The sequence below is a fragment of the Acromyrmex echinatior genome, chromosome 13, assembly GCF_024713525.1.
Source record: "Acromyrmex echinatior isolate Ae372 chromosome 13, ASM2471352v2, whole genome shotgun sequence".
Taxonomy (NCBI): domain Eukaryota; kingdom Metazoa; phylum Arthropoda; class Insecta; order Hymenoptera; family Formicidae; genus Acromyrmex; species Acromyrmex echinatior.
This window is the reverse complement of record NC_141864.1, coordinates 2,346,606-2,357,766: the sequence shown is the minus strand read 5'-3', so window position 1 is coordinate 2,357,766 and position 11,161 is coordinate 2,346,606.

Genomic DNA, 11,161 nt, shown 5'->3' with positions numbered 1-11,161 from the left:
TAGACATGAAATAACGGAAAACATTATTTATTAATATTGTATTCCATATTATAGAGTAACTCCGATATATACGCCGCATCTATTAAAAACTTAATTTATTATGTATTATTTACTACGTTAAAGTAAACGAATTATATCAATAAAATTTTGTACTGTCTACTACTATGAAAAAAATATCAGAAATTCGAAATATTATTCTTCGTATTAAAGAATGAACTTTTTGAAATCTTGTATTTTTACCGTATATCCCATAGGAGTGGGACATACTACTTATAGGATCACTACTTATAGGAAAGGGGGTATGTACGGCTCATAAAAAATTTACAAATAATACATCTGAATAAGACGTAAAATGACATAATAAAACTTATAAAAGTTATTTATGAAGTTTTATTAAGGAATAAAAATTATAAATATGTATATTAAGTAATAAATAATAATTACAATTTTCCTACAAGAATTAAGTTTATGAAGTTATTGAGTTGAATCGATTTGTCATTGTAATAAGTAACGCCCTAATTATAATCTACATAAAATGATTACTGTAGGGCGTATAAAAGGCTTAGTGGTTATTTCGTGATACATAAGTGTAGAGGAATAGTAAAGCATATTGTATAACCAAATACAACAAGTGTTTTGCTCTTGTTTTCTTTGCTTCTTGTTTGGGATGGTTGGGATTTTTAATGAGTGAGATTAATGCTCAAAACATGAAGTGCACAGATTGGATTCAGTGCGCTAAATGCAATAAACGCATTACATGAAATATGTACCTCATGTAATAATACTTAGTAATATATGTAGGAAGATTGTAATTATTATCTATTATTTCAAATACATATTTATCATTTTTATTTCTTACTAAAACTTTGTAAACATATTTTATAAATTATTGTATTATTTAACCTCTTATTTATTATATAAGCATTATTTGTAATTTTTTCATGAGTTGTACATACCTCCGCTTCCTCTCCTTATGAATAGCCCTATATCTCATCTCTATGGGATATATAGCGAAAATGCAAGGGTTTTAAAAAGTTTCTTTTTTAATACGAAAAATAAGTATTTCGGATTTCTAATATTTTTTTCATAGTAGTAGACAGTACAAAGTTTTTACTGATATAGTTTGTTTACCTCAAAAATAATAAATAATACTTAATAAATAAAGTTTTTGTTATATGCGTACATACAGGGTGTAATAAAATTGCAAAATAATAGAGGATTTTTCGTCTCAGTTTTTTATTAGGAAAATCACCACATAATTAGTGGGCGTTATTTCAGTTACACCCTGTATATCGGAGTTATTCAATGTTTTTTTATTTAAGATCGGCCGCTATAAGTTACATCGTGATTAATTACAATAGCATGTGTATAATATGAGTTCTCGGATTTTCTAGAAATTGCCAATAAACTGAAAATTCTTCTTTATTTATCTAAAAATTAAAATTTGATTTTTTAATAAGATTAATAAACAAAATTCATGTTGTACACACGCAAAAACGTTCAGTTATAACGGCGCTCTAATCTAACGATAATGAGGCGTTCGCGTGTCCTTGTGACACAATCGGCGTTACGTGTTCGAACGCCAATCATTCACTTGTAATTTTAGACGCACATGGTAAGAACACGTTTTCTCGAAATCGAACCTTTGGATCATCAATGTGCGATGTCCAAAAATTTTGCGAAATTTCATTGGCGATGGACTAAAGGCTCTTTTGTTCGGTCGAATGTATAAAACGCTGAATTCAGCCGTTATGCTCGTTTAGTCAATCACCTCTGAGAAGCTTAGTTTCGTTAGATTTTTACCGCTCCGTAGAAAATCCGCCGATTTGTTGCTATCCATCGCGCTAACATTAATCAATCGTCGTGATAGATATTTGTACTTTAATTTAAAGCTTCGGATCTGAAAGCAATTTCAAGTTATCTATGTAATCAAAGGACGTTATTGATAACCCTTAAATGCCACATGTCAAAAAAAATCACACTGATATCACATGACCTTAATTGTACCTCAGCACGAAAATGTGTACTACTATTCCTAGAGATTTTAAAACATATTCTTTTTAAACAAATAAACTGTATTTTTCTTAATTTTTAATATTTTTCGCAAAAAATTTAAGATTGTATTCCTAAGATAGTATACATACGATTAAAAAAGTCTTGAGGTCTTTTCGACTTGCCTCAGTGGCATTTAAAGGTTAAAATAAAGAAAATTCTTTGTTTTGTGAAAAAAGACAAGTTAAAATTGACTCCTTGTTAACTAGTAAAAATCTCTTGTCGCTCACTTATCTCTTCTCAAACATTGCTGGTTCTTCGAGTCGGATTCTTGCCGGTTGTCGCGAGTACGGAAGTGCATCCGTCGTGTTCAGTGCACTTGACGACTATAAGAACAAAGAAAAACATATGAGTGAGTTATGTGGACCATAAATACCTTGTTAATTGTCCAAAGTAATATCCACGATCGCATACCAGATTGATGTCAAATTTGAAGGAGATGAGCAGCTAATATCACTCTCCATGCTGTCGAAACTTGCTTGACTCTTCTCGATCAGTTGTGGACTAAATTTGAAAAACAACACAAGCTTATCCGAGCACAATATAAAGAATTCTTTGATAAAAGTGAATACAGTACGACTCAATTTGATTCCGCCGAAAATACGTTTGTGCTGTTAAACAATTAGGTGACGAAGTTCAAAAGTGAGCATTCGGAATGAATCGGTAAACGATGTTTCCACCAAATCATCACTATCGCGTCTTGAAATTTGATCGTTCTCTAGCGCGTTCGAAGACTGGCCGTCATTTCGAGACATCTTTGTGTCCATCATCAGGAATAATCTTTTCATCTCGTGGAGAAGTCTTCGACTACTTGAAGAATTGTTTGGAAGGTCCTGCTAGAACATTAGTACGCCCGTTAGCTATGACTGAAGATAACTATCTGCGTACGTGGGCATTGCTGTGCAAATACTACGAAAATAAAAAGGATTATCACGCTCTAATTTTTGCACGTTTACCGCCGTGCCAAAGATGAAAAATAATACAGCCGAAGAGCTCAGCCGCATTTCTAATGCAGCCATCAGTGCTGTAAACATTCAAGAAAGCATTGAAAGATTACAATTAATTCTCACGGCTTTGATCTCTTTAATCACCTCATCATCAAGCTCTTTGACCCGAAAACTCACCTCGAGTGGGAATCTCACACGAATGACTCCACCAATCTGCATAAAAATCATCAAAGTCTTCGGATACCCGCACAATCGCATGTCGTCAAACGCACGCCTCTAGCTATGTTTTTTATGCAAGAATAAATATGATGTGTAAACAATTCAAGGCAAAGTCTGCAGTTGACTGAAAAACCGTCGCGGAAACACCGATTGAGCTACAATTGTCTCGGCTCTCACACGATCGCAAAGTGTCAATCAATTAAAGAGTGCATCATGTGCAAAGCCAGACTTGCTTTTTCACGAAGTATATGCTACTCTTAAACCCGCCGAAGTGAGCGCGCTATCCGCTGTGCGCCTGGACGAGAACTGTAAGGCGATTCTGCTAACAATCGCTAGACTCGCTGTCACCGATCGCCACGGAGACCCGTATCCTGTCAGGATGTTAATTGATCAGGGATCGGAAGTCTCACTGATTTTTGAAGCGCTGGTGCAACGCTTGCGCCTATCAAGATCTCGAGCAGCAGTCTCAATTTTCGAAATAGACGACTCTCATTCAGGCTCCAGTCGCGGAAAGATGACTCTCAATCTTACATTAAGGATTAATAGAGCACAGGTCAACGCTGTCATTTTATCCTGTCACGTCTTTCCTTTTATTGAGCACGACTGTTAAATGCAATATTACGTGGCTCCACATCAAGAGCCTCCAACTCTGATTCACAGTTCATGGCTACCGATCTCATTGAGTTGCTGCTCGTACAAAAGTGTGCTCCATTATCTTGCAAGAAGGCCTTCGAAGGAATGCTCCGCAAATCCTCGTTGCTTAGTGCACATTGCTCGAATGGAGTTTCTCAAGGGATTGTGCCGAAAATCAATCTGTAATTCTATACCGCTCCTTCCAGTGCACTAGAGATCAACTGGCCGCGTTTGTATATCGCTTTTGAGAGCAAGAAAGGGAACCTTCCGCTTCTGCCGCCTTAATACCTAATGAGCAATCATGTGAAGAGATTTTTTTCTCGAACCCACAGCTGCCAGCATATTATAGTAGACAACATATTATATCTACTTTGTTTTGTTGCCAGCGACACTCAGTGACACCCGTCAGTCAGCCGAACAATTGCTGTCTGCTATGGAATAAAAATGTGAACATGATGCTTGATTCGGGAAGTTCTATCGTGATTTCCCGAAAGAGTATCAAGACTTAAATCATATGGAACTCGTGCCAAGGTTACCCAATGCACAAGAACAAGAGAAGTGCTATTTACCTCATCACGGAGTGCTCCAAGAATCAAGTGCTACAATCAAACTCAGAGTATTATTCAACGGGTCGCAGTGTATAAGGTCCGAATCTTTAAATTTTTAGCTATTAATTGATGCTAATTTATTATCAATACTTCCTGATGTATTGACGCGCTGGCGGTGGCACTAAGATGCATTCGTGACAGATATTGAGAAGATATTATTGTTACCATCAGATCTTCGTACTTCCTGAAGCCTGAGACTACCAGCGTAGCGTCGTTTGGATAGTGAATCGGTTCACAAGTACAGATTGAACACTGTCACATATAGGCTATTGCGGGCGCTGTTTCTCATAATTCGTTCACTCTGTCAACTCGCCTGTCATCGAATTCAGATTTCCGCTAGGTTCCGCGATGTTACGACGCGACAGCTACATCGATGACATCGTAACCGGAACGTATACTAAACTCGAAGCAATCGCGGTGCAAACCGAAGCCGCCAATTGCCTTGAAATTCTTATTGGAATTCCTGCAGAACACTGTCTTGTCTCTGATTCGCATTCATGGGAGCATGAGAGCCGTGCTATGCTAGAGCTGCAGTGGCATCCAGTCGACAACAAGTTTGCGTTCACGATCTAGTCTCGCGCTATTGCCGATTTCACGAAGAGAAGTATGCTCTCGAAAAAAGCGCGACTGTTTGATCCGCTCGGATGGCTAACACTGTAATCCGCGCCAAGATTCTTATCCAGTCTGCCTGGTTGCAGCAATTAGAATGGGACGTTCCGCTTTCATCAGCAGATGCCTGCCAACAGCGATTCCTGGAGGAATTCTCATAGCTTGAACGTTCTCCGAATTAATAGATGGGAACCAGTGTCGAGGATTTGCAATGGAATTGCAGGGATTTGCCGATGCGTCCGAGAGGGGATATCCGTGGTCTACTTCTCACCCGTGTGGATAGCGTTGCGATGTTCCTGCTAACAGCAAGGTCGCTCCAATCAATCCCGTTTCTTTGCCACAAAAACTGTGCGTCGCCGCTTTGTTAACAAACTTGATTGTACACACACGCACCGTTTTAAGTTTGTTTACAGCTTCTGTTATTTTATGATCTCATTCCAAAGTTACGCTGCATTGGATTCAAAGATACGTCTCCCAGTGGAAGATCTATGTGACCAATCGCATGTCACTAATCCAAGAGCTACTTTTGAATGCTCAATGGTGTTACGCTTCTGAAAAGGAATCCAGTCGATTGCGCATTCCGGGGGATAACGCCAAGTGAGCTCGTCCATTATCTATTTTGGTGGTCAGGCCCTTCTTGGCTTTGCAAGGATTCATTAACTTGGTCCAGCGGATACTATGGATGGATATTATGGATGGAGGTTCCTCTGGATAAAATACCTGAACAACGCATCACTATATTGCCACTGCATTACAGAATTCCTACTTCGATTCTCCTTGCTTCACTAGCTCTTAGAGAGTCACAGCGTAATGTCTGTATTGGTCGCATTCCAGGGAAATATCACTCACGGACCTTACACTGATCAGTTAAACAAAGCTCTCTTTCGATGGCTCCAAGTGATGGGTCCAAGCATTACACTATTCCGCTGAGATCACCTCTGTCAGAAACCATCGCACAGTATTACCTCGAAGTCAATTACGTGCATTAAATCCGTTCCTTGACGATCACGGAGTTCTAAGAATTGGAGATCACTTGAAACATGCTGTTCTATCTCCTGACAAACGGCACCCAATGATTATACTTTCGCAATCACACCTCACATGCTTGCTGGTGGAATCTTATCACTACTGAATACTTCATGGAGGAGTGCAACTCACTCTAGGCTTGGTGAGATTACAATTTTGGATCCCTCGAGGACGAGCCGTTATGAAATATTATATATCTGTGCGTTACGTGTACTCGGTACCACACGGAGGAGAGGAGTCACTCTGCAGCTGCCAGTGGGTGATCTTTGTGGGTCGGGAACGCATAACTTCTATTCGCCCGTTCTCTAAAATCGATATTGTTACGCTAGTCCGACAGTTATACGCACGGGATATCGATCACAAGGCATTCATCGCCATTTTCATGTATCTTTGCTCCAAGGCTACGTATCTTGAGGTCGCCTTTGATTATTCTGCGGATGCATTCCTGGCCGCACTTCGCCGATTCATTTCACGGAAAGGACCATGCTCGGATATTTATTCAGATTATGGCACGAATTTTACTGGCGCTGACAGACAGTTGAGAGAGCTTCTCCGTGCATCCACCAATGGCCGTCATTGCAAACGCTGCTATTATAGAAGGAATCCGATGGCATTTTAATTCATCATCCACACTACACTGGGTTTTGATGTCTTTGGGAGATTGCTGTACCAAATCACCTTCGATGAGTAATTGGCAATATCACACTCACTTATGAAAAAATCTTACTCAGGAAGCGTGCCTGAATTCTCGGTCTCTACAAGCACTCTCCGATGATTTCGACGACATTTTCGCGCTCACTCCGCACTTGCTTATTGGCGCTTTGTTGCTGGCTGTTCCTGAGCCAGCTGATGACATCGCTGATGAAAAAGGCAGAAAGTTCTCTATCGCGATGGCAATATCTACAAAGAATGCGTGATCATTTCTGAGAAAGGTGGTCATGTGAATATCTGCATACCTTAGTCTTACATTCGAAGTGGTTCAAGACAGTCGCAACTCTTCAGCTTGGCTTGCTATGCCTCACTTCGAGACGACTTCACCAATCAAATAACCCTTGGACCGCATCATAAAGCTGCATCCTGGAGAGAACGGAATGATCCAGATAACAATCGTCTGCACTGCATCATCCGATATAGTGAAACTGGTGTGCCGAAAGACTCTGCCTTGATCACTCCACCTGGGGACGCATGAGGATGAAAATTGCACAACAATTTGTACTGTAAATCGCTACTCAACTCATAACGTATTTATATAAATTAAAAATAATAAGAATTATTGAATCGACCATTACTTTTATTTCTTATTGTTAAGCATTCATGTTAATCTATATATAATCGTCTTCTAACTTCTGTTGTCCTACTTATCGCACAAAGCTCGGTGGCATATAATCAAGAAAGAATCAGTAGTTTTCGCGTATAGTTTTCGTGTCTCCGCTCTTCTTGAATTTATTTCAGTTCACTTTACTTCACGGTTATACAAGATTGTATTCACTCAACACCAACGCGTATCTTATTTCTGTACAATGATTAATAATTGAAAATATAGTTTTCTAACCTGGAAATAACACAACATGAATTGTAAAAGCAGGCATAGAAACATGCGATAATGTAGGATGTGTTTTTTTAGGTATTAGATTTAATAGCCGCTGCGCAGCGAATCTGCCGATTGCGCAACTGATTTGAGAGAACGGAGTTGTGCGCTCATATGCGCATATTCTCAAAACATGCAAGATTTAAAATTAAAGAAAAATTGTAAAAAAGTTAAATGGATACTATAATTGATGTGCTATGTAACATTTTATCGATTATAATTAAGGGGCTGGAGTGGCCAAATTGTCGGGATTTCGCAGATCGATATAAGTTTCCGAATTTACTGAATGGAATCAAAAAATGCTTTTACAGGATTAAAGTAGACGCAAAATTTGAAAGTGTTGCAATAAATTTTAGACCAAAATCAGAAAAAAAGTTAAAAACTTACATTTTTTTCAACTCGTAAAGTTGTCATCTGATGTAGATGTTCTTTTAATACAAAAGTTTTGTAGCTTACATGAACCACACGATAGTGCACCACTCAACACATGATGTATACAAACAATACTGAGTTTATGAAACTAAGATTAAAAGCTTTAACAGGAAGATTTATATCGATCTGCAAATGACGTGTATACGAACGCTGAGCGAAGACTCGGAATAGTAAACAAAACAATAATTGTATCTAGCAGTAGGTTAGTAGTGTTCTTTTAAGAGATGGCGTTGCAATATGTTAGATAAAAACAGATGAATGCGTTTGAACGAGACACAACGATATATGGGTCATCTAAAAAGTATCCGCAGTACTTTGTCACTAGATATATGACCATCAACACACATCTAGTGACAAAAAACTGCGGATACTTTTTAGATGACCCAATATAATAAGTATAAGAAATGAATGAAAGATGTCACTATTATCGAATTTAGAATTTAAAAAATCTGTACTATCAACTTCAATCAAGTTCGGCCATCGATCCAGCATCTCCTTAAGGATTTATGCCCGTATTCATAGTCAGACCTTGTACTTAAGGCTTCCTTAAATATAACGCCTGACTATGAATACGGACTATTAATCAACGAAAATATAGATTTTACGATCACGCAGATTCGAAACGGCCGCGCAGGTAATTACAATCATCTGCATATCCATTGTGCATTTACTAAAAGAAAAGCTGCATTGTAGTCGACTGCGCAGTCGTGCTAAACGAATTATTGCAAGAACTGCTGTATCCGATGTTTAAAAGAACACACTTGTATTGTATACGAAATTACTATCTGCTCCATCTAAGGCGCCGCGATCGATCTCGTCAATCATGCATTGTTCTAGCGACATCTACGAAATCACCGATCGCTTTCAATAATTTTGTTACAGTATGACGAGGCAGGCGGGAATATTTGAGATCGCCCGCTATAAATCGCATGATTAATTACATAGCATGTGTATAATATAAGTTCTCGAATTTTTTAGAAATTGCCAATGAACTGAAAGTTCTTCTTTATTTATCTGAAAATCAAAATTTGATTGTTTAAGGTTAATAAACAAAATTTATGTTGTACACACGCAACAACGTTCAGTTATAACAGTGCTCTAATCTAATGATAATTGGGGCGCCCGCGTGTCTTGTGACACAATTGGCGTTACGTGCTCGAATGCCATTTACTTGCAATTTTAGACGTGCATGGCAAGAGCACGTTTTCTCGAAATCGAACCTTTGGATCATCAATCATGTGCGATGTCCAAAAATTTTGCGAAATTTTATTGGCGATGGACTAAGGGCTCCTTTGTTTGGCCGAATGTATAAAACGCTGAATTCAGCCATTGCTCGCTTAGTCAATCGCCTCCGAGAAGCTTAGCTTCGTTAGATTTTTGCTACTCCGTAGAAAATTCGCCGATTCGTTGCTATCCATTGCGTTAACATTGTTATTCAGCCGTCGTGATAGATATACATATTTTAATTCAAAAGTTCGAATTTGAAAGAAATTTCAAGTTATCTGTGTAATTAAAGGACATTATTAATTAAAATAAAGAAAATTTTTTATTTTGTGAAAAAAGACAAGTTAAAATTAACTCTTTGTTAACTAGCAAAAATCTTTTGTTATACATTTATTTCTTCTCAAACATTTTTAAATATTTGAGCTCAAAAGAAATACGTATTCTAAACATAATAAATCGTTTTCTTATTTTTAATAATAAATCATGGCAATTTTTAATTTTAGAACAACTTACATTTTGCATTTTATTCATAAAAAAGTGTATAAAATTACATTGAAAAGGGCGCTGGTGAGAAAGTAATAAAAACGAAATGTGAAATCAAAATAAAAAAGCCCGGCAGACTTAACAAAAATTGGGGCAACATCCAAGCCGAGATAAGACAAACATATCTGTCTCGGTTCACGCTCGTAGTGGAACTAACTTTTAAGTACGAAAGTGCAAAGTGCAAGCATTAAGAATATATCTTCATCATTTTTATCTGACATTTTGAAGATATGGCCAGACACTGTTTTTCTAGAAACTCTATGTAAACATAGTCATAAGATCTGTTTTCTGTGGCTGAATTACTTGCAAACGCATGTTTTCTTGCTAATTTACTAGCTGGATTAAATTTTTACCACTGTGTTGACTGCGATGTAATAAGATGCATTCAATCGCAAGCGTCAAGCAGCGGAAGCAGGAACAAATTAGCAAGACTATAGCAGGTAAAAAATATTTTTTACACCGCTGCAATTTGTTAAATTGCTAGTCAATTTAATTCGTGATAATACTGCGGTAGTTTAATAGAAGTAGCGTTTTCAAAGACCAAAAAATCATTTCGACGCGCGTTTCTGGGGACTACATACGTTGTATATAAATTCATGCAAGAATCATACAAGTATTTAAGATCCAGCTAGATCATTTAAGGTTTTGATTTCTATAGTATTAAAGTATAATGTTATTTATCGAGGGAAGATTCTGATCGCTAATTGGCCAATTTAAAATAAAATATTCTCATTGGTAAAGCAGTAAAAAATTACTAGGTAAAAAAATTACTCGATAAGAGTGAATATGTGCTATTCCGTTGTGCACTAATAGGACCCTCCTCTTATCGAAATATTTTATAGGACAAGATTAATTAATCCATGATAAAAAACTCTAAGTAATTTAATCTATTAATGATAGATTAAATTATTTTGAATTGAAAATGTTTATTGGAATGAATTTCTGAAGATTAGCATCCGTCGATGTTTTTAAGTATGTACAACACGATGAGCATCAATTACGCTCATTGTAAAAAATTAATAAAAGATTAATAATGTGTATAAAATTTAAAGATTAATAATATTTAATAAAATTAAATAATGGAATAGAATAATATAAAACAATGTGATAAATATAAATATCGTAATAAATGATATTCTATTAATTTAAAGTTATTTTATAAAATACAAATTTCGAATTTTTTCCATTTTTACAATTATTTTTTTACTTGTCCAAAAAAAAATGAAAAGTAACATTTCAATATTTTATTATATTTTAGTGAAAAATTGAAAGTTATATTA